This window comes from Pelodiscus sinensis, chromosome 30, assembly GCF_052426305.1.
Source record: "Pelodiscus sinensis isolate ZL-2025 chromosome 30, ASM5242630v1, whole genome shotgun sequence".
Lineage (NCBI taxonomy): Eukaryota > Metazoa > Chordata > Testudines > Trionychidae > Pelodiscus > Pelodiscus sinensis.
The window spans coordinates 5,239,783-5,258,764 of record NC_143081.1 but is presented as its reverse complement, the minus strand read 5'-3'; the positions used below and the strand labels follow the sequence as shown (position 1 = coordinate 5,258,764).

Here is an 18,982-nt window from a genome sequence, read left to right as displayed (position 1 = left end):
TTCTGTTCTCTGGTTCCTAATGCAACGATCCCTCCCTCTCTCCTTCCTCGGTTTCTGTTTTGACAGCCCCTTTCCGGAGCCAATTAGGGACGCGTTCCCGCTGTGCAGGGCCCCCTACAAATTCGTGGCACCTGATTCTGTTTGAATAGAAGCCGCTTTAATATCCCCTCGGATGTTAGTGGGATTTCGGCCAGAGCGAAGCACCCATTTCCCACACTTCTCCCGGAATCGAACTGGAGGGCTGGAAATGTACGGAGCGCGGTACACAAACCAGGTGCGAATTTCTTGGGTAAATCTGACTCTACCCGGGCTGCACCTGCAGGGACAATCCGCAGCCCCTTGTTCTGGGCAATGACCAGCCAATCCCCGAAAAACTTAGCCCGCCAGCACCAGGGACAATGAGACTTTGGCTCTATTTAGTGCTCATTCCAACGGCTTTGGAAGGTCAATTCTCCCCTCACATGCACTGTCACATAGTCCGTGGTCCAACCGCTTCTCACCGGAGAGGGAAGGAGTTTGAACAAAGGAAGGGTGTGGTTTGGGAAAGAATCAGTTTTAGCTGAGGAAACATGAAGAGAAGAGACTAAGCTGGTGTGACGGCACGTTGGGGGTCCCCCGTCTCCTGCCCCCCGAAATGGCACGAACAGATTTCACCAGCCAGTGGAATTGAGGGTGGTTTATTGCTCCTCCAGGATACAGCACAGCACAGATGTAATCTGGTTACAGGAACTGGGGCTAAGAGGCCTCAGTGCCCCCTTTGAGTTGGGGGGATCCCAGTCCCCTCCCCAGTTCCTTCTTCCCTGCTTTCCCGACAGGAACTAACTCCCCCTCTCCAAGCCCTGCCCCCAGCCAGGGCACCATTCCACCTCCTTTGTTTCTCCCCATGGGGGGTTGGCTGGTTCAACCGGTATGGAGTCACCTTTGCATAATACGGTTTTCCCTGCTGGGTCTTGCTCCAGACAGCAGAGGTCACCACAGCCTAGCAAGTACCCCCACTACGTCACAGCTGGGTACTGGGGGTTGAGGGCTCATGACCGCTCCCAGGCAGATTTCCCCATTGGAGAGTACCCGTGTGTTCCTGGATGCACATTCCTGGATTCGGTGTTATGTCAGTTTCACACCCATTGAGAGTGACATTGTGAGAGCCCGACACAGGACACCTCAACATTCAGCTTCACCACTTGTCCCTTAGCTCACACGGATGCCCAGCTGAGGTCAAAGTAGCTTCAGTGTTGTCCTAGATCGGGGCCCAAATTCCACTGATGTCGTCCTGCCTGGCTGAGTCCCTCCAAACTCTGAGGCCATTTATTTGAACAGGCGGACAAAGGCGAGGTCTAGTCAAACGAAGTAGTCACACCCACATGCAAATGAAGTAGGAAAAGTGCCTGATAAAGAACAGCCAAGGGGCCTAGTCAACAGGAGGCGGGTTTCCTGCTTTCAGCACACGGGGTGGGAGAGGAGAATGACAATGATCGGTCTGGGGATCTGTTTCGTTCTGGCGGCTGTCTCAGGTAAGGGGGTGGATGCAGGTGTCTGCTGGGCACAGCTGGGCTGGGAGAGGAAAGACGGTTTGAAGGGAAGACGTAGGAGATGGGTCAGGAACTCTGGATTCTAAATCCCAGCTCTGAGAACATCGCGTAGGATGCAATTTCAAAGCCCAGTCGTCTATTTTAATGCCAAATTTTCATTATTTTGTGCCAGGAATCCTGTACACAGAAAACCCTCCAGCCCAGTTCATGCCCCAGTTTCCTTTGCAAAAGGGTGTAACTTCACTTTCCCACTGAATAGGAATATGGTGTGGACAGAGTCGTTCTTACAAAAAGGCCGATCAGAGACTGCCCTGCATAGGGCAAGACAAGGACTCGGATAAGGCTGGGAAGAGGAGGAATATAATGGAATTAACGGCATTTTTATTGCGTTTTTTATTGACAGGTGCCAGCTCCCAGATCCAGCTGGCCCAGTCTGGGGCCGAAATCAAGAAGCCCGGAGAGTCCGTGAAGCTCACATGTAAAACCTCCGGCTACACCTTTACCAGCAATTACATTAACTGGGCACGGCGGGCTCCCGGGAAGGGCCTGGAGTGGGTCGGACGGATCTATCCTGGCAGTGGTGCCACTGACTACGCTCCGGCCTTCCAGGGGCGATTCACCCTCACTAGGGACACCTCCATGAGCACGCCCTGGCTGCAGTTAGGCAGCCTGCGAGCCGATGACACCGCCACGTATTACTGTGTTTGGGACACAGTGACACACACCGCAGCTACAGCCCTTCACAAACCCCAGTGAGTGAACCCAGGTGTCCTGCCAGCACTGGAGCCTTTCAAATCAAGGAGTCGTCCTGTGGCACCAGTCCCAAGAGCATTTGCCCAGGTAAAGAGTCCGAGACAATTTCTCCCGAAACGTCATCGGCCCCAACTCACTTGGGCCTCCTGGGAATTAGATGTTTTTGGCTGCAGCGCTAAGTCACTTTTCGAAATATGAATCAGGCTTCTGGGAGAGTCACCTGTGACAGCAGAAAAACACCCAGGAGGAAATGCCCTGAGTAGGAGGCGATGGGAGGTTTTGGGGAGGGATCTTTCAATATCTCCCGTGGGGGCTGTTCCTCAGGGAATCAATGAATACTCATTAAGGCTCAAAGAGGAGGGGGTGTCTGCGCCCCCTTCACTCTCCCTTTGACAGGGAATGGTGGGTCTCAAATCCCTGCTCCCACACCAGGCTAAGGAGGTGTGACGGCGCGTTGGGGGTCCCCCGTCTCCTGCACCCCGAAATGGCACAAACAGACTCCACCAGCCAGTAGAATTGAGGGTGGTTTATTGCTCCTCCAGGATACAGCATAGCACAGATGTAATCTGGTTACAGGAACTGGGGCTAAGAGGCCTCAGTGCCCCCTGGGGATGGGGGAATCCCAGCCCCCTCCCCAGTTCCTTCTTCCCTGCTTTCCAGCCAGGAACTAACTCCCCCTCTCCAAGCCCTGCCCCCAGCCAGGGCAGCAGTCCAGCTCCCTTTGTTTCTCCCCATGGGGGGTTGGCTGGTTCAACTGGTGTGGAGTCACCTTTGCATAATGAGGTTTTCCCTGCTGGGTCTTGCTCCAGACAGCAGAGGTCACCACAGCCCAGCAAGTACCCCCACTACGTCACAGGAGGGATGATCTGCCCGTATCATTTCCTAGGCAGGTGCTGTAACCAATACGCTAACGGCTATGGGAACCAACACCAACTCCTTCCCTGGCACAAGGGACGGGGGGGGGGGGGGGGTATTAAATATCCTCCGAGGTACCCACCTCGAGGACGGGGGGACACGAACTTTCCTCTGAATTTGCTAAAAGTAGAAGCTGTGCAAGTCAGACCCTCAGCCATTGGCCTGGCATTTGTAGCCCCCCCTACCAATCCCCTCGCTCTCCTCTCAGCCAACAGGAGCTGGGGGGAGGCAAGGAGATGACTCTGGCAGAGTGAATCCGGCCCGCGGGCCAGTATTTCCCTACCGCTTGTCTGCAGCAAGTTACAAGCGACAGTGAGGTATTTACCTCACCCGTGTGTCCCTGGACAAACTCCGCACACGTGTCTGTTGTTAACAGCCGCGGTAACTGCTTCCCATCGGTCTCGGAAGCTCTTTCTAAGGAGCGGTCGGTGCTATTGTGCCCGGTTTCACAGGGAGCGAACGGGACTTTCCCGCAGTCGCTAAGCAGCCAGGGGAAAGGCAGGATCCTCATCCACGTTTCCCGAGTCCCATCTTGCTGCTTCTTCCCCAGCGGTGTCGGCGTGACCCGTGTGGTGCTGCAGCGTTAGAGGATCCTAGCAGAGATTTCTAAGAACAATAAATAAATAATACAATTAATAAATCGTGCCCCTGCTGTTGGGTCACCCACGTGGGCAGGCCCATGACAGACACCTCAGGGCAGATCTCCCTGTGACTTATAAGAAGGTTTTCCCCTTGCACCGCAAAGGCCCCGAAGCCCACTAACGCCAGTGAAGTATTTCCCTTCACCACAGCCCATTCCCTGGCAACCCCTAGACGTGAATGACGAGCGAAGTGACGTCATTTCTTCTTCTCTCCCCAGTGCTGTGAGAGCCCATCGGGACACCCCCTGCCCCCGCGGTGAGCCAGGAGCTGCACAAACACACCGGGAAGGGGAAGGAGACTCCTTCTGCCGGAGACTCCACGGCAGTGACTCGGCTCGTTCAGGGAAGGCGTTTGTGTCTGTGATAAAAAGGGGAATATGCAAATGGCCGTGACCGGTACCTGCTTAAATTGGTCTCTCTCTCTCTCCCCCTAGACTGCACCCGGAGAGACACCCCGCAGCCTCGATGTCTGTGCAGTCTCCAGTCAATTCTGCCCCCCAGCAACGGGGAACATGAAATTTGGGGTCGATTTAATTTTCCTCGTTGCAGCTTTGTCAGGTATTTTCTAGCTACACACATTGTAGAAGCGGACGGAGATTTTGTTTTGCTAATCTACGATGCTAATGTTCGTATTGCATCTTTGCTCCCAGGTGCCGGGGTCCAGGTGCTGGTGGAGTCCGGAGGGGATGTGAAGAAGCCCGGAGACTCTCTGAGTGTCTCCTGCAAAGCCTCCGGCTTCACCGTCAGCAGCTTGTATATGCACTGGATCCGCCAGGCTCCCGGGAAGGGGCTGGAGTGGGTGGCTGCGATTAATGCGGATGGATCGAGCCAGTGGTATTTTCAGGCTGTACAAGGCCGATTCACTATCTACGGGAAGAATCCCAGCAACCTGCTGAACTTGCAACTGACCGGCCTGAAGCCCGGGGACACACGCAGAGCTACAGCAGCGGCGTCAAACGTCAGTGTAGACAAAACCCAGAGAGTCCCTGGCAGAGGCCAGGTGCCAGTCTCTGAAACCTCTGTAGTTTGCCACATGCAATCAGTCTCCTTCTGAAGGTTTCCCCTCTTGGGGACTGACTGAGAATCCCGTGTCACGTGCGTACACAAGAAGGAGACTCTGTGTAGCTTTCACAACGCTTCGGTGCAGGAAGCAGCAACACAGACGGGGACGGTCACTGACCTGAGCTCTAGGGGAAGCAGGGGAGAAAACTGTCTGTGACGTAGTGGGGGTACCTGGCTGGTTTCTATGCTGCTGGCTCTGGGGTAACCCCCACTGGCCGTGGGTACCACGACCCAGCAAAACAGGATGAGTCACTATGCAAACCAGAATGGCCAGACACCCCCCATGGAGAGGAACAACGGAAGGTGGAATTCTACCCTGGCTGGGGGGCAGGGCTGGAAGAGTGTTAGTGAGTTGCTGGCTGGAACCATGGAGGAGACAGCCTAGGAAAAGGGGCTGGAGTTTAGGGGCCCAGTCTCCCCCATCTCAAGGGGGCCTGAGGCATCCTAGCCCAGCTCTGTGACCAGATTACATCTGTGCTGTGCTGTATTCTGGAGAGGCAATAAACTTCCTCTATTCCACTGGCTGGTGCAGTCTGTTTGTGCCATTTCGGGGTGCAGGAGACGGGGGACCCCCCAACGCGCCGTCACACTGTCCAAAGAGATTGGGATTCGAATCCGTGACTGCAGGGCACAATGGCTAGCAGTCCACCGCATCCGGGATGTTTGTTTAAAAAACTACCCCTAACGTCAGTGCTGTCGGAAACATTTGTGCCCTTTCCTGGCACCCAGGATGGGGACTTGGGGTTAATTACGGTGGATGGAGCCAGTGATATTCCACGTTTGTTCAGCATCTCCAGGGACAATCCCAACAACCTGCTGCACCTGCAAATGACCGGCCTGAAGCCGGAGGACACTGCCCTGCATTTCTGTGCCAGACATACAGTGACACCAACCTCTGTGGCTGCGTCCCCAAACCAGAGCTACCGAACTTCCGGAGTTTGCCGCACGGGGGCAGCAGAGACGCGCGCAAAACAGCCCTGCCAAGGGGACCAGAGACCGAAGGACAGTCAGGATGGGAAAAGTCTGACGTCACGGATTCACTCTTTAGTGTCCTCAATAGCCCTTCTCCCCCATGCCGAGCGGGAAGACAGATGCGGTTTGTGCGGTGCAGGGACAGACCTGGAAACTGTCTTCAAACCACAAATAAACAAACCTCACAGGCTAAAAGAAACGGCCAAGTTACATGAACCTTAAGGATAAAGGGCGCGAAATGGTTCCCACGCTCAAAGGGGCAGAGCCACAAGGGGGCAGCAAAGTGTCACGTGGGAGCACGGAGCGTTTCTTCCCGCAGACTGACCCTGGGCCCAGGCTCCGGGAATTCCCGCCCCAGCGCCCAGGGCTGGATTGTCCCAGGGAGGGTCCAACCGCTCCGCCCCCTTCCCCGTCAGCACAAGGGCAGCGCCCAGGGCCCCTCGGAGGGTTTGGCAGCCGCTGCGCTCGGGCCCATTTCACCCGGGGAGGAGGAGGGGAGGAGTCACTAGTTCTGTTCCGTCAGTTTCATCCGTTTTTGCGACGTTTGGATTTCATGATATGAGGCATCTTCCTATTTGAGTTCCCCAGTTCCCTCCGAGCTCAGACCCATGTCCACGTGCTTCAGTGTCTGCCGGGATCGGGACCCGAATTTCATTCGTGTGATTAGTGCGCGGCATGACCGCGCTCCGCTCAATTCTCCCGGCGTCTATTGGTACAGGCGGGTGAGGCCAGGCCCGGCCTTAGGGCAAGGCGAGGAAGGCGGTTGCCTTGGGCCCTGCTCTGCCAGAATCTCGCTCTGTCTTCACGTTCCACATTCCCGGACACCGGCTCTGACGCCGTTTGCCACACTCATTAGATGGACTCGCTGGATAAAGGCGGGGGTGATGAAGAAGCCCGCGACCTTTAGGAACTGGAATCTCGCAGGATTTCACTGGCTGCTGGGCCCAGCCCCTCCCTGTCCCGGTTCTTCCCTTCGCGCTGGCACCGGAGAGTGGAAGCGACTCACCCCAAGTTGCAGGGTTTTACCCTCATTATCGGCACAGGAAACCATCAAGGCCCAAACTCACTAACGCTGGGACTAACCAGCGCCTAGGGGATTTGGGCGCTCACGCTCACTAATGCGGATACAGGAAGTGAGGAGTAATTTGGAACCTGCCCTTGCCAGTCCTGCCCTTTGTGCTAGGGCGCCCGGCTAACCAGCGAGCCGAGTGCTCGCTCTCTATGGGGTGTAAAGGAGACCCCTGTCTAAAGGGGACCTCTTCCTGAACTGAACGCTCAGCCCCTGGCATCCCTTGTAGCTTCTCTGGGGAACCCGCATGCAAATCTCTGCCCGGGGGTTCCTGTTAAATACCAGCTCCTGATTCTAGGACCCTCAGTCTCTGCCCAGACACAGACCTGCCCGGCCCTGCCCGCTGGGGAGTTTCCCTCAGTGCCTGGGACCGAGAATGGAACCTCTGCTGCTTTTCCTCGCCCTGCTCGCCGCCCCCCGCTGTGAGTGTCCTTGGAGCACGTGGGGGGAATTGGGGGAGAACCAGATTTTTTTCGGCTTTTAAGTCTCTTTGCTCTGCTTTGTTTTCTCCAGGTGTCTTCTCCCAGGTGCAGCTGGTCCAGTCCGGCCCAGGAGCGGTGAAGCCCGGGGAGACCCTCACCCTGAGCTGCGCTGTCTCCGGCGTCTCCATCTCTGCTCAGAATTTGGTTTGGCACTGGATCCGGCAGCCCCCGGGGAAGTGGCTGGAGTGGATGGGGTTGCTGTACCCAAACGGGAACACAAACTATGCTCCGCCTTTCCAAGACCGAGTCACCATCTCTGGGGACACCGCCAGGAACCAGGTCTCGCTGCAGCTCCGCGCGCTGACAGCTGCAGACACCGCCACCTATTACTGCTCCAGGGAGCCACACAGCGACACAGAGCAACGCAGGACCTGGCGCAAAATGGGGAAGCGGCTGATAAACCGCGAAGCGAGGCCAGAATGAGAAGGCCAAATGGAGCCCGCCAATCCCCGCCCAGAGAGGCGCAGTGGCTAGAACAGGACAAACATCCCCAGAGAAATTACTGACACTCCCCCAGAGGCCGCCCAGTTTCCCTGCACCCATTCCGGCCTGTCCCCGCGGCCGCAGGAATCATACCCCGGCCCCGAATGAAAATCGCTCTAACAGGCAGGGGCAGATTCCGGGGATGTGAAGAGCCGGTCGCGGGCAGGACCCGGGGCAGGTGCCGGCCCGTTCGCCTGGGAGCATCTTTGCCAGCCTGTGCAAAGCTGGAATCCTCTCCTCATCTTCTGAGAGTCACCAGCCTCTCAGTCCCTGTGTAGGAGACTCAGTCACTGCAGGGAGCTCTTGAGGGGGATCCCAGCAGCTGTGCCTGGGGCTGCACAGACACCCTGGCTAGGGCAGTCAGCCTGTGGCTCCCTGCCCGGTATCTAGTAAAATCTCCAGCAGGGAAAGAGTGGCGTGTTCATCAGCAGGCGGCGCTGTTACTATTAAGGGACAGACTCGCCCAGAGAAGAGCCCCCTGCCCGTACATAGATCGATGCTCTGCCAAAAGGGCTTTCGGAGCCCACCATTGTCTCCCACATCACGTGACAACAGCCCAGTTTCTGAATTCCTGTGAAAGGAAACACGGTCAGTGCAGGGTTCATTCCCCTTGGGCGCCGAAAGTCCCCGAAAGATCCCGGCGCCCTGTGCCCGGCGCTGCACAGACACCCGGGACGGACCAGTCTGACTCCCGCATCCGGAGCCCTGGGGCGGGTCAAGCCAATCACTGGCACAGCACGGCGGCGCTCTTACAAGGTGTGACGGCGCGTTGGGGGTTCCCCGTCTCCTGCACCCCGAAATGGCACAAACAGACTGCACCAGCCGGTGGAATAGAGGAAGTTTATTGCCTCTCCAGGATACAGCACAGCACAGATGTAGTCTGGTCACAGAGCTGGGCTAGGATGCCTCAAGCCCCCTTGAGATGGGGGAGACTGGGCCCCTAAACTCCAGCCCCTTCTCCTAGGCTCTCCTCCATGCTCTCCCACAGTAACTAACTAAATTCCCTTCCAGCCCTGCCCCCCAGTCAGGGCAGCATTCCACCTTCCTTTGTTCCTCTCCATGGGGGGTGTCTGGCCACTGGTTCAACAAGTTTGGCCTTACCTCTGCATAGTGAGGTTTTCCCTGCTGGGTCTTGCTCCAGACAGCAGGGGTCACCACAGCCCAGCAAGTACCCCCACTACGTCACACAAGGCGGGGTATGCAAATGAGGGAGTCAGCGTCTTCTTTAAAGCTGCCCCTCGCTCTGCCCAGGGAGCACCCGAAGCCCCCGGAGAACTTTCCAGGAGAGCACCAGGAAACATGAAATTTTTGATCCTTCTGTGTGTCGCTGTAGCGGCTTGGGAAGGTATTTTCTTCCTCTGACTAACGGCGGAGGCGAGTTAAATTCCCCTCGCGTGGAGACCAATATTGAGAACTTGTCTGTGTTCCCAGGGGCCCGGTCCCAGGTGGGGAAGAGAAGAGGCCTCCACTGGCCACCCAAGAAATGGCTTGTTGAGGAAAATGCTGATTGGAGAGGAGCACTGGAAAAAAACTGAACCCACAAGCCCGGAGCTGGTGAAGGGGCTGCTGGGACTGGCATGGGCAAGGCAGGGCTCTGACTGCAAGTGCTGAGGCAGGGGAGCAGAGCCACACGCCTCTGTGACTCCCCGGGGCTGTCAGCGCCCAGAGACCATGAGAGCGCAACCTCTGCAGGTCGGGCAGCGATGGGGAGTTACTCTCCTCTCGCCTCCCTTTGGATGGTCAATGGCAGCACATGGAACGTTTGAGAGAAAAGTCCCAGAGAGCGGCACCAGGGCTAAGCTGCCAGGTGAGGTCGAGGGGGGGACACAGCTCCCAGTGATGCCTGGGGAAACGTGTCTGCTCTTCCCACCATTTCCTCCACCTCTTGAGGAATCAGGCAGTTCTGCACGTGCCCAGCAATGCAAATGTTGGCAAAAGATCCCGGCAGTTTCTCGTCGCAAGACTCAGAAGGAAATACGGAGAAGGAAAAGGCCCAGAAACCCATCTGGGGCCAGACGAGGCTTTTCTTAAGGCCTTTTGCTCTCTTGGTGCAGAGTTCCCATCTGCCAGCCTACGGGTCTTGTGCTCGGTATCTCTCTGTCTTGTCTCAGGGAACATCTGCACGGGGCTGCTCAAAGGCTGGGAGGGGATTCCCTCACAAGCTACCTGTGACCTGGTACCTTGCTGGTTGCTAGGCAGGGGCTGTAGGTGACCCCCACTGACTGCTGTCAGTACCACTGGCCAGCAGAGTAGCTGATGGGACAGGGAGGTAACCTGTTCCACTGGTCACCTCCTAGGGCTCCTGCTAATTCCTCACTCACGGGGGCCAGTGGTTGCCCCTGTGAACCCGGGAAATTACCCTCCAGTGACATAGAATCAGAGACAGCTAAATGGGTTTAGAGCCCTAAGTGCCTAAATCACTTTTCAGATTACGTCACAGTCGGCTCCAGCTGGAGGGGATCGGAGCCATCGCGGCTGCCGGAGAAACTGGATGTGGCAGGGCAAAGCGGCAGGAAATGTGGGTCTGTCCCAGGGCCGGTCCCGCTACTAGGGCAGACAATCGCTGTCTGAAGGCAGCAGATACAAACCCACCAACTCATGCCCCCGAGCGCGGTTACAGCAGCCTCAAACCTGCAGCCTGTAGACCCGGAAATCCCCGATGCCTGGCTGCCATACATGCTGGGCCAGAGAGCGACTCACCCCATAGCCGGGTGCTAAAGACACTCTCTGGGGCTGGGGAGGCTGGTATGTAGGGGCCGATATGTGGGGGCCACCCACAAGGCACCCGCAGCAGCCCTCGCCCCCCGCCCCCCCGCCACCAACACTCACTAGCTGCAGCGGGAGCAGCAGAACAACACCCCCCCCGGCTCCATCTGCTCCCCTGGTGACTCGTTCGGGAGAGGGGACAGGACCACACCGGCCAAGTGCACCTTTGTCCCCCGCCCTGCTACTTTCCCTTAACCCCCCGCCCCTCGGGCAGCACGTGAGAGAAGGTCCTTGGGTCTGTCTATCGGGCGCTGAGCGGCTGAAGAGCCGGGTCTGGCTGGACTGGAGAGTGTGGACCAAGGGCACTCAGGGGCGTGGCCCATCCGGAGGGGCGGAGCCGCGTGAGCACGTATGCAAATGTGTGCGCGAGCGGAGCACTGTGGGAGTGGGAGCAGGCTGACGAGCGGGGCCCTAATTTGCAAGCGGGGCTCTGGGTGGGGTCTGGGGACAGGGGTGGGGCAGCTGGCAGCAGCGGAAAGCGGTGCTGGCGGAGTTGTTTGGAGGTGGAAGTGGGAGCCACCGTGATGTGAGAGTTCGGGGCTCTTGAGGCTTGGCGGGGGCTCTGAGACAAGAGTTTATACTTACCTGGCAGAGAAAATACCACGCTCAGAAAGGTGGTTTACCCAGGGTGGGGCCCGTCTATTGTACTACGGGTGCGCTCATCTTTGTGATTTTCTCCAATAGGGGAAACTCGACTGCACAATTTGTGATAGTGGGGGATTGCGTGCGCGCTTTTCTCTGGTGTTGTTGTTGAAAGAAAGATCATCTTGTGCCGAGAATACAGTATTAAACCGAGAGGAACGATTCTTATTTATTCTGCACACATGTAGATAAATACTGCGACATAGATTTCCCCAAGAGCTAACCCTGTGGGAATGTGTAAAGCGGGGCGGTGTTTGATGCTCGGGGTTGTTTTCTTTCCGCTTTGAAACTTGCACTCGAGGTTCAGTTTCTCATCCCTGTTAAGCATCATCAGTTTATTTCCCTGCTGGGTTGGGCTCGTTGCTTGTTTCTGTTCCGTAGTATCTCTCTTGTCTGTAGGACAATGGTCTGACCGAAACCACGTGTTTCTTCTACCCTCTGGGAAGTTCTGGTCCAAGCTGCAAGCTCCCCACCCCCACTCAGCTCTGGGCCTGGCTTGGAGGTTGGCCACCCCCGAGTAACGCAAACATTTACATGTCAGGAACGCTGTGAACAAATAGAAAAAAGTCCAGAAAAGAGCAACACGGATTACTAAAGGTCTAGAAAACAGGACCCATGACACCGGCCTGTTCACACAAGCCCCAGAACTTGCTTCTTCGCCTCATGCCCAGCAAGGCAGGGCCAGGCTCTGGTGCCTAACACCAGCCTTCCCCGTCCCTACAGCCAGGGCTGCTTCCTCACCCCACGGTCCCAGGAGAATCTCCGTGGGAGCGACCCCGAATCCGGATTTTAGTTTCTTTGCCCAGTAGATCCTGTAGCTGCCCCCGCTCCAGGGGCGGGTACGTCCCGTGTTTCAATGGGGTTGGATCCCACCCTGCGGTATGAAGGGACGTGTCTCTCTGCCACCTAACCGGTAGCCTTCCTGGCTAGGGGGATCCCTCCGGTCCCATCCCTACCCCAGCCCAGTGCCCTGTGCTCGGCGCCTGTCCCCTCCCCTCAGCCACCTCGTGTCATTACAGCTGAGCTGAGCTAAGTGTCCGGCCTCTCTGCGATATAAAGGGAGCAACTGCCCCCAGGGGACATCGCCACGTGCTGAGCGCTCACCCTTATACCCGGCTTGTGGAACCCGCATGCAAATCCCTGCCCGGGGCTGCCGGGTGAAATACCAGCCCCTGGTTCTAGGAGCCTCAGACTCCGCCCAGAAACAGCCCTGCCCGGCCCTGCCCGCTGGGGAGTTTCCCTCAGTGCCAGAGACCCAGAATGGAACCTCTGCGGCTTTTCCTGGCCCTGCTCGCCGCCCCCCCGCTGTGAGTGTCCGCTGTAGAGCGGTGGAACTGGGGACAGGTGCAGCGACTCATGCTCTGGCTCATTTCTTCAGTTTTCTGGTTTCTCTTGCCCCAGGTGTCCTCTCTCAAGTGCAGCTGGTTGAGTCCGGTCCGGGGGCTGTGAAGCCCGGAGAGACCCTCACCCTGAGCTGCACCATCAGCGGTGACTCTGTCACGAGTAAATGGTGGGAGTGGGTCCGGCAGGCTCCCGGGAAAGGGCTGGAATGGGTGGGACAGATCTACTGGAGCAGTTCCAGCTGGCGCACCTACTACAGCCCGGCTTTCCAGAGCCGCGGAAAGCTCAGCGCGGACTCCGCCAAGAACCAGTTCTCGCTGCAGCTCCGCTCGCTGACAGCTGCGGACACCGCCACCTATTACTGCTCCGGGAGACACAGTGACACAGAGCGCAGCAGGGCCCGGCACAAACAGGGGAAGCGGCTTCCGAGCAGCGAGTTCCCATTCGGCCGTGCGCGCTGTACAAATCAATGCGAACCCAAAGCCGAAAACAAGGGCAGGAGAGAAGCTGGATTGACAGACCCAAGCCAAGCGGAGTGCTGTCTGGACAGAGCGCTGCACGGGGTATCAGGCACCTGCGTCCTTTCCTGCCATGACCTGTGGGGAACTGTGGAAAGTCATTTCCGTTCTCTCTCCCCTCTGTCTGTCCAGACTGGGACCTGTGGCTCTGTCTGTACGGGCGGGACGTGTAGACACCACTGTACGGTACGGCCAGTCACAGCAACCGGAACACGTGTGGTAAAGTGCCAGGCTAGTGCCAGTGCAAAGTTTCTTTCCTTGCTGAAAACAGTCCCTGTCAAAGGGGAAGAGTCTGGACTCGCTCTCCCGTCGCATCTGTCCCCGGCTGCTGGATCTTGTATGATACAGAGGCGGGTCAGCCACTCAGCGAGTCAAGGGCCCGGCTCATGTCTGAAGGGGGAGGGACTGGGGTGAGGACGGAGAATAAGCAACCTCCCGATCCGCTCTGCCGGGGGGTTCTGCCAGGGAGGGGGAAGCCCCTGCGCCCTAATCGCGCTCTCTGACAGGTGGGGGGAAGCAGGCAGCAGGGATGGGGAGAGGCTGCACTTGCTCAAACCCCTTATTGGAACGCCGGGCTCCCAAAGGGACTTACAGCCCCGAATTCTCGGTCCGGTCTCTCTCCCCTCCCCAGCCAGAGACGGGGCCGCAGGGGGATTTTGTGCATCCCAGGCGGGTGCCCAGCCCGGGGCTGGGGGGGGGGGGCGGGGTTCCGGGACAGTCACCTCCATAGACCAAGTCTTGAAGTTGATCCACTATTTTACAGGAAGCTGAAAGAGTCCGGGTGCCTGGGACACGGCCCCTCCCCACGGTCCGTGCGGGGCCGCTCTGCGCATGGGACTTCAGAGCCAAGTGATCCCCGCCCCAGATCTCCTGACAACACCCAGCCCCTCAGGCCCTGCGTAGGAAACACAGTGACTGCAGGGAGCTGCTTCTTCCTCCAAGCGGCCTAGAGGTGTGAGGAGAGTCCCGGCGCTGCACAGACACCCAGGCCCGGACAGTCTGACTCCTGCACCTGAAGCCCTGGGGCGAGTCAGTCAGATCCCTGGCAAGAGCAGCGTGTGTCTCTTATCAGGCGAGGTATGCAAATGAGGAAGCCAGTGTCCTGCTTAAATCTGTCCCTCCCTCTGCCCAGGCTGCACCCGGAAACGCAATCGGCAGCCCCTGGCTCTGTGCAGTCACCAGCCAGTCCCCTGAGAACTTTCTCCTCCGGCACCAGGAGAATGAGATTCTTACTCCTTGTCAGTTTCGCTCTAGCAGCTTTGGAAGGTATTTTTTCTATGAAAATTCACAGAGTTAGAAGGATATTGTGTGATCGCTGCATCTATACGGTATTTATAACCTGACTTTATCCGCAGGTGCCCGGTCCCAGGTGCAGATGGTGTACTCCGGAAGCGATGTGAAGAAGCCCGGAGACTCGTTGTGCCTCTCCTGCAAAGCCTCCGGCTTCACCTTCAGCGATTACTGGATGCACTGGGTCCGGCAGGCTCCCGGGAAGGGGCTGGAGTGGGCGGCCGGTATCAGCAGCGGTGCTGGGAGCAGCACGTACTACGCTGATGCGGTCAGAGGCCGATTCACCATCTCCAGGGACAATCCCAACAACCTGCTGCACCTGCAAATGACCGGCCTGAAGCCCGAGGACACCGCCCGCTATTACTGTGCCAGACACACAGTGACACGAACCCTGCGGCTGCTCGTACACAAACCAGAGCTGCGGAACTTCCCGCGTCTGCCGCACGGGGGCAGCAGAGACACGCGCCAAACAGCCCTGCCGGGGGCGCAGGAGAGCACAAGCCGGTCGGAATGGAACACGGCTCCTCTCAGTAAAGCTGAAGATCCCAGGGATTGAGGCCCGGAGCGACTGGCCCCATCTCCCCCTGGCTCAGTCTGGGGCCCCACGCAGGACCCTGATCTTGGTGCCCCAGGGCGGGGCGATGCTTGAGGGAAGAGATTGGACAATCTCCAGCCACCACCCCCCTCCAGTGAAATGTCTGTAAATCAGGGGCCATCCTCTGGCCCTGCAGACTGGCCTGTTCTGTGCGGGTCTGGCAGGAACGAGTCGCGCGTATCAGTGAACCCAGCTCAGGACACTGTGTACCTGGGCCCGGCACGTGCCTTCCGTACTGGCCCTTCCCGCGGATCTGTTCGGGCCAGTCGCTGCTGCTCCTTCGGGGATGCGCCTTGGGCCGGGCAAGGAGGCGCTGCCCCAAAGTGACAGTCTACTGACCCGCTTCAGCAGCTCCCCAGCCCCTGCCTTCCACTCGCCCGCGCTGCCGCTTGGGCCCTGCTCGCTGGGGTTTGTGTCCAGGCGCTTCCCGCTGGGGAACTTTGGTGGGCTAAGGGCGGGGTTAGTGGCGGGGATAGGGCTAAGGGCGGGATTAGTGGCCGGGGTGGGGCTAAGGGCGGGGTTAGTGGCCGGGGTGGGGCTAAGGGCGGGGTTAGTGGCAGGCGCAAGGACACGTGTGTGTGTGGGGGGGGGGGGGGTTGGGCAGCAGATGGAAACCGGCTCCTGTTTGGATTGAGGAAAGTCGGCAAGATGGAGCCAAAACTGCCGGATGCAGCCCGGGCTTTCCCGGCGGAGGCCGCCCCAGGGAGCTGTCTGAGGCAGAATCATAAATCCAGGCGAACCATCGCCACGCGGCGTCAGGGGAGTCTCAGAACTGGTGTGTTAGCCCGGAGAGGGAGCAGAGTAACGTGACGTGATTTCACTAGAGAACCCGCATCTGCAGCCCTGCCCCCTGCTCCCAATGTCCCATCTCTAAGTGAGACAGAGAGAGAGAGAGCCGCGCTCAAAGCCTGAACTGGTCCGTTCCCCTGTGGGGATCTGTCCCTGCGGTCACAACCCTTGTTCTGACTCAGCCCAGACAACACTCAACAGTCTCGATAAAACTCAGCCCCGCCAGCAGCGCCGGGCACTGGATTAAATGGCGCCTCCAGGCCCCTCTAGTCCTACGATGCTCTGCTTCTGCACTTCACCCCCCATAAAGCCTCCGTTAGTCTGCGGGGCGCTAACCAGCATCTCTCCCTGCAGCTGCGGTTCCTGCCCCACTCCTGGGCACTATCCGTGTCCTGTGCAGGCCCCGGCACATTCTAGAGGAACTCGCGGGCCAAGGGTTTCCCGGGGATTTCACCCTCGCACATGGGAGATGTTTGAGTCTCCAGTCTTCCGCCAGCAGCGGGTCCTTCCCCAGGTAGTTCACCTCCGCTGGGTCACACCCCCTAGGCAAATCCCGGGCACAGCGGAGTCTCCTGGGTCTTTGTGTAGGGCCCGGCCCTTTGCATCCTCCCATCCGCCCTCCCGCAACCCCCTTGTGACGTAGTGGGGGTACCTGGCTGGTTTCTATGCTGCTGGCTCTGGGGTGGCCCCACTGGCTGCCGTGGGTACCAGGACCCCGCCAAACAGGATGAGTCACTATGCAAACCAGTGGCCAGACACCCCCCATGGAGAGGAACAAAGGAAGGTGGAATGCGGCCCTGGCTGGGGGGCAGGGCTGGAAGTTAGTGAGTTGGTGGCTGGCTGTCGGAGGGCATGGAGGAGAGCCTAGGAGAAGGGGCTGGAGTTTAGGGGCCCAGTCTCCCCCATCTCAAGGGGGCCTGAGGCATCCTAGCCCAGTTACTGTAACCAGATTACATCTGTGCTGCGCTGTGCTGGAGGAGCAATAAACCACCCTCAACTCCACTGGCTGGTGCAGTCTGTTTGTGCCATTTCGGGGTGCAGGAGACGGGGAACCCCCAACGCGCCGTCACACCCCTCCTGCCACGTTGCGGGCGCTGAGCTGAGCGCCCACCCTCTGGCGTCCCTTATACCTGGCCAGGGGAACCCGCATGCAAATCCCTGCCCGGCGGTTCTTGATGAATACCAGCCCCTGGTTCTTTAGACTCGGCCAAAGTGACCCCAATACGAAAGAAAGCTAAACTAAAGAGACTTCGGGCCATTTCTTTGTAGCACGTGCCCTGTGTGGGATACACTCTCCCTAGTGCCCCACAATGGCGTGTCCCAAAAATCTGTGTGAACTCAAATTCAGTCTCAACGTGGGTCTGCCCCCTCCGACCTGCCACGGGGATTGTGTCAAACCGACATAAAAGAAGGAAACGGGCAGCTGTGGGCAGAGGCCCTGGGCAGAGAGAGCGAGGAAAAGCCCACACGCGTTGGGCGGCTGCGCTTTCGGGATGCGGAGGTGAGCACAGACACGTAGGGGAACACTGGCTGCAGCTCCAGTAGGGGGCGGCGCAGGGAGAGGAGCGAGCACGTGACACAAGGTCGCAGTAATCTGAGCCCTCCCCATTCATCAGGGCCCGTCACTGACAAGCACAAGCCCCTCCCACAGATCTGTGTGGGCATGAGCAATTATCACCTCCTGGGGTTGGTCAAGCGGTACCTGGGAACACTCCGTGCTGGCGCGTTGCCCAGCGATCCCCGGGGGAACCATGAGGCGATTAACTTTCCACTTATACAAACCACAAGCTGCTGCTCCCCCTGCCTGTTAACTCTGGAATCCCCCGAGCGCAGTCAAAGCTCTTCATGGCACGAACCCCAAAGCTACATAGTCCCTTCCGGTCTCCATTTCCTCCTGCCTCACGGCAGCTGTTTATCTGTGTCCCCTGTCCAATGTCCGGGGTCTCTCCACCACTTTCACTATTGGCTCTGTCCGCGGGACAAGATATTAATTAATTAGTGTTACAGAAAGGAATCACCTTCCCCTTTAATCGTTCCCACTGCAGCTCATTTCCACCGGCTGTGTCTGTGCTCTGGTTTAATTTATGCCATCTCTATTCTCAGGAGCCATTGTAGGAGATCGCCAGAGCCCGCTAAGCCCTGTCCTAAGGCCCATGGCACTCAGAGGAAAGGCTTTTCCTACAGTCCTGTGACCTCCCCATCCAAGCCCGTAAGTGAATACGAGTTGCAGGTGGCTCCGCCAGACAGCGCTCCCCCCCTTAGACGTCTCTTTGTCATCTTATATCCGCTGGGTGCAACCCGCATGCAAATCCCGGCCCAGGCCTTGTTACTTAAATACTACCCCCCCGGATCTAGGAGCCTCAGTCTCTGCCCAGACACGAGAATGGAACCTCTGCTACTTTTCCTTGCCCTGCTCGCCGCCCCCATCTGTGAGTGTGGATGAGACGGAGGCAGGGGGAGAAATCAGAGACAGATCCGTAGGCGGGTTCTGTGGCTAATTCTTTTTCTCCTTTGTTTCCCTTTTCTCAGGTGTTCGCTCCCAGGTGCAGCTGGTCCAGTCGGGCCCAGGGACGGTGAAGCCTGGAGAGACCCTCACCCTGAGCTGCGCAGTCTCGGGTGTGTCCATCACTGACAGCAGCTATAGTTGGCACTGGGTCCGGCAGCCCCCTGGGAAAGGGCTGGAATGGATCGGGTACGTGTACCCGTACAACGGGGGCACAAGCTACTCCCCGTCTCTCCAAAGCCGAGTCACGATCTCTGGGGACACCGCCAAGAACCAGTTCTCGCTGCAGCTCCGCTCGCTGACAGCTGCAGACACCGCCACCTATTACTGCGCCAGACACACAGTGACACGGAGCGCAGCGGGCCCGGCACAAAAAGGGGAAGCGGTTTCTAAGCAGCCTGGCGAGGCCAGACGAGCAGAGCGAGCGGGGCCGCTCAGAGATAATCAGGACACAGGTGGATGGATGCGAACAGCCCACACGCTCCTGTCGGGCAGTGACCGGGGCGGGGCGATTGTCTGTCAGAGAACACAGAGCGCAGGGACAGTCTGAGTCCCGGGTCTTTCTTCCCACGGGATATAAGAGGTCTGGGAAGCGCCATCGCCGCCCCCCCCCCCCCCCCCCCCCGCTACTC

General features: G+C 58.2%; 2 protein-coding genes and 1 non-coding gene across 3 annotated transcripts in view; 2 read left to right on the top strand and 1 right to left on the bottom strand.

The window, feature by feature from the left end:
* Positions 1-18,982, bottom strand: part of LOC149521034 (leukocyte immunoglobulin-like receptor subfamily A member 3) — a 1,043,054-nt gene that overhangs the window by 838,467 nt on the left and 185,605 nt on the right. The window lies entirely within an intron of this gene.
* Positions 1-18,982, top strand: part of LOC149521036 (Fc receptor-like protein 5) — a 238,989-nt gene that overhangs the window by 63,765 nt on the left and 156,242 nt on the right. The gene's annotated exons all lie outside the window — the stretch shown is intronic.
* On the top strand, positions 11,250-11,413 carry LOC149521043 (U1 spliceosomal RNA). The gene has a single exon (XR_016348137.1). It is a non-coding gene; the product is annotated as a U1 spliceosomal RNA (small nuclear RNA).